Below are 4,947 nucleotides of genomic sequence, written 5' to 3' on the forward strand. Positions count from 1 at the left end.
AAAAAACAGAGATTTTTCCGGTTGTGTTTCAGGTACCATTCAGATGGTGCAGAATTCTGTTTCTTTTGGAGGTGCTGCTACTGAAGACCCCAACATGCACATCAGGAATTTTGTCGAGATCTGTAGTACTTTCAAATATAATGGTGTGACTGATGAGGCTATCAAGATGAGGCTTTTCCTATTATCTCTGAGGGATAAAGCTAAGGACTGGTTACATTCTGAACCAGCGGGGTCCATCACTACTTGGCAAGATCTTGTGCAAAAGTTTCTTGTAAAGTTCTATCCAATGGCGAAAATTGCGGTTATGAGGAGTGCTCTTACTCAGTTTGTGCAGCAACCAGCAGAATCCATGTGCGAAGCTTGGGAGCGCTACAAGGAGATGTTGAGAAAGTGTCCACATCATAGTATGCCTGATTGGATGGTGATCACTGGTTTCTATAATGGATTGGGGGCCCAATCTCGGCCCATGCTCGATGCAGCAGCTGGAGGCGCCTTGTGGGCCAAAAGCTATACTGAGGCTTATAATCTTATTGAGATTATGGCTGCAAATGAGCATCAAAACCCAACTCAAAGGATGATTCCTGGGAAGGTAGCAGGTATTCTGAAAGTTGATGCTGCTACAGCTATTACAGCTCAGCTCTAACAGCTGTCTTTGAAGGTCGATTCTCTAGCTACCTATGGAGTCAATTAGATAACTATGGTCTCTGAGCTTTGTGTAGGTTCTCATGCTACAGATTAGTGTTCTCTTGTCAATGAATCTGTTCAGTATGCGAACAATTATCACCGACCGCAGCAGCCTGTGCCAGCTACTTATCATCCTAACAACAGAAATCATCCCAATTTTAGCTGGAGCAATAATCAGAATACTGTTCAGCAACCATATCAGCAGCCTATAAGTAAGCAGTTCAATCAACCTGGATTTCAGCAACCACAGCATTATGCATAAAGGCAATCATATCCTCAACAAGGAGGTGCAGCTCCACCTTCTAGTGCTGATTTCGAGGAACTCAAGCTGTTGTGCAAAAGTCAGGCTATTTCTATCAAGACCTTGGAAAATCAAATCGGTCAAATAGCCAATGCAGTGCTCAATCGTCAACCTGGCACACTTCCCAGTGATACTGAAGTGCCAGGCAGAAAGGAAGCTAAAGAGCAAGTCAAGGCTATTAGCTTAAGGCCTGGAAAAGTTGTTGATGCTGAAAAAGCAAAAGACGGAGAAGCTGAAGTTGGTTATGAAGAAGCTAAGCAAAAGGAGAAAGCGGCGGAACCAAGGAAGACTACTGTTGAACACACTCTGCCTGAGGGTAATACAGGGGAGAAACAGCTTTATCCTCCACCACCTTTCCCTTAGAGATTGCAACAACAAAAGCTGGATAAGCAGTTTGGTAAGTTTCTATAGGTGTTCAAGAAACTTCACATCAACATACCTTTCGCTGAGGCTCTGGAACAAATGCCTAGTTATGTGAAATTTATGAAGAGTATCCTTTCAAGGAAGGTGAAACTGGATGACCTTGAGACCGTTGCTCTAACGGAAGAGTGCAGTGTTGCAACAAAAATTACCTCCAAAGCTTAAAGATCCAGGTAGCTTCACCATTCCTTGCACCATCGGCAAGTTATATTTTGACAAATGCATGTGCGATTGGGGAGCAAGCATCAATCTGATGTCGTTGTCTATCTTCAAAAAGTTGAATTTGCCTTATCCAAAGCCCACATACATGTCTCTACAATTGGCTGATCGTTCTATTATATACCCTCGAGGCATAGTGGAGGATGTGCTAGTAAAGGTGGATAAGCTCTTCTTTCCTGCAGACTTTGTTATTCTGGATTTCGAGGAAGATAAGAAGATTCCCATAATCTTGGGGAGACCTTTCTTGGCTACAGGCCATACCTTGATAGATGTGCAGAAAGGTGAACTTACTATGAGGGTGCAGGACCAGGATGTGACATTCAATGTATTCAAAGCGATGTAATTCCCTACAGAAGACGAGGAGTGCTTAAAGGTAGATTTGATTGATTCTGCGGTTACTTCAGAACTTGATCATATGCTAATGTCTGATGCATTAGAGAAAGCCTTAGTGGGGGACTTTGACAGTGATGATGAGGATGGCAATATGCAACTACAATATCTAAATGCTTTTCCTTGGAGGCGAAAGCTAGACATGCCATTTGAATCTCTTGGTACTTCTGACCTCAAAAATGCTGAAGGAAAACTCAAACCATTTATTGAGGAAGCACCTACCTTGGAGCTTAAACCATTTCCTGAACACTTGAGGTATGCTTTTTTAGGTGATGCATCTACTTTACCTGTTATTATTGCATCTGACCTTTCAGGTAGTGAGGAGGACAAGCTCTTGAGGATCTTGAAAGAATTCAAATCGGTTATTGGATGGACTATAGCAGATATAAAAGGGATCAGCCCCTCGTACTGCATGCATAAAATTCTGCTATAGGAAGGTAGTAAGCCAACGGTGGAGCAACATCGAAGACTTAATCCTATCATGAAAGAAGTGGTGAAGAAAGAAATTCTGAAGTGGTTGGATACAGGAATCATATATCCTATTTCTGACAGTTCTTGGGTGAGCCCCGTGCAATGTGTATCGAAGAAAGGAGGTATTACAGTGGTAGCAAATGAGAAGAACGAGCTCATTCCCACTCGAACAGTCACAGGATGGAGGGTATGCATGGACTACAGGAAGTTGAACAAGGCCACGAGGAAGGATCACTTCCCCCTTCCATTTATTGATCAGATGCTTGACAGGTTGGCCGGCCATGAGTATTATTGTCTTCTGGATGGCTATTCGGGGTATAATCAGATATGTATTACACCAGAGGATCAAGAAAAGACTACCTTCACTTGTCCAATTGGCACGTTTGCTTTTCGCAGAGTTTCGTTTGGCTTATGTGGTGCACCTGCCACTTTTCAGAGATGTATGATGGCTATATTCTCTGATATGATTGGAAATAATGTCGAAGTATTCATAGACGACTTCTCCGTCTTTGGACATTCGTATGATGAATGTTTGAACAATCTTCGTGCGGTGCTCAAAAGGTGTGTGGAAACTAATTTGGTGCTCAATTGGGAAAAATATCACTTTATGGTGCGTGAAGGCATTATTCTTGGGCATAAGGTATCTAGCAAGGGTCTTAAGGTGGACAAAACCAAGGTGGGAGTCATTGAAAATCTTCCACCACCTATTTCTGTGAAGGGAATTCATAGTTTTCTTGGTCATGCGGGTTTTTATCGGTGTTTCATCAAGGACTTCTCGAAGATATCAAAGCCGTTGTGCAACTTGCTCGAGAAGGATGTGCCTTTCAAATTCGATGATGAATGATTGACGACATTCGAGACTCTTAAGAAGAGTTTGATAACTGCACCAGTTATTACGGCACCTGATTGGACAGAGCCTTTTGAGATGATGTGTGATGCGAGTGATTATGCGGTGGACGCAGTTCTTGGGCAGCGCAAGAATAATCTCTTTCATGTGGTCTACTATGCTAGTAAGACTTTAAATGGAGCTCAAATGAACTACACCACTACTGAGAAGGAGCTCTTGGCTATAGTCTTTGGTTTCAAAAAATTTTGATCTTATATGCTTGGGACAAAGGTGACAGTATTCACTGATCATGCGGCCATTCGCTATTTGGTTTCCAAGAAGGATTCGAAGCCTAGACTTATTCGTTGGGTGCTCTTGCTACAGGAATTTGAGTTAGAGATTAAGGATCGAAAAGGTACTGAGAATCAAGTAGCTGACCATCTCTCTAGATTGGAGAATCCTAATTCTACTTCATTTGATAAGACATTGATCAACGAATCTTTTCCGGATGAGCAGTTGTTCGCAGTTCAGTAGGAAGAGCCATGGTTCGCAGATATTGTGAACTATCTTGTCAGCAATATAATGCCTCCTAAAATGAATACAGCTCAAAAGAAGAAGTTTATGCATGAGGTGAAGTGGTACATGTGGGATGAACCGTATTTGTTTAGACAAGGAGCTGACCAGATCATCAGGAGATGTATCCCATTCTTTGAGACGGAGGGGATATTACGAGACTGCCACTCCACAGTTTATGGGGGACATTATGGTGGTGAGAAGACGGCAGCTCGTATTCTGCAAGCCGGTTTTTTCTGGCCTACTTTGTTTAAGGATGCTCATCAGTTCGTTTTAAGGTGTGATCGTTGCCAAAGAGTGGGGAATCTTACGAGGAAGGATGAGATGCCGTTAAATGTGATGCTTGAAGTCGAGGTCTTTGATGTTTGGGGAATCGATTTCATGGGGCCATTTGTCTCATCCTGCAATAATCAGTACATCTTGCTGGCAGTCGATTATGTCTCAAAATGGGTAGAAGTCAAGGCTCTACCGACGAATGATGCAAAGGTAGTGTTGAATTTTCTTCATAAGCAGATTTTCACAAGGTTTGGAACGCCATGAGTAATCATAAGTTATGAGGGGTCACATTTCTGCAACCGTAAGTTCACTTCTATGATGCAGCGCTACAATGTGAATCATCGTGTTGCTACTGCCTATCATCCGCAAACAAATGGTCAAGAAGAAGTGTCTAATAGAGAGATCAAGCATATTCTAGAGAAAGTTATTTGTCCGTCAAGCAAGGATTGGTCTTTAAAGCTCGATGAAGCTGTTTGGGCTTATAGAACAACATACAAGACTCCACTTTGGATGTCCCCGTTTCAACTTGTTTATGGTAAGGGATGTCATTTACCGGCGGAGCTTGAGCATAAGGCTTATTGGGCGTTGAAGAAGTTGAACCTTGATCTAGATGCAGCAGGGAAGAAGCGAATGCTTCAGTTAAATGAACTTGATGAATTTCAACTCCAAGCGTACGAGAACAACAAAATGTACAAGGAAAAAGTGAAAAGGTGGCAAGACAGGAAGCTAAATCCTAAGCCATTCGTGCCGGGACAGCAAGTTCTTTTATTCAACTCTCGTCTCCGAC

General features: G+C 42.5%; 1 non-coding gene across 1 annotated transcript; it reads right to left on the minus strand.

The window, feature by feature from the left end:
• Positions 1–301: 301 nt before the first annotated feature.
• Positions 302–408, minus strand: LOC141681741 (small nucleolar RNA R71). Its single transcript, XR_012559165.1, has one exon. It is a non-coding gene; the product is annotated as a small nucleolar RNA R71 (small nucleolar RNA).
• Positions 409–4,947: the final 4,539 nt, after the last annotated feature.

The sequence above is a fragment of the Apium graveolens genome, chromosome 8, assembly GCF_009905375.1.
Source record: "Apium graveolens cultivar Ventura chromosome 8, ASM990537v1, whole genome shotgun sequence".
Lineage (NCBI taxonomy): Eukaryota > Viridiplantae > Streptophyta > Magnoliopsida > Apiales > Apiaceae > Apium > Apium graveolens.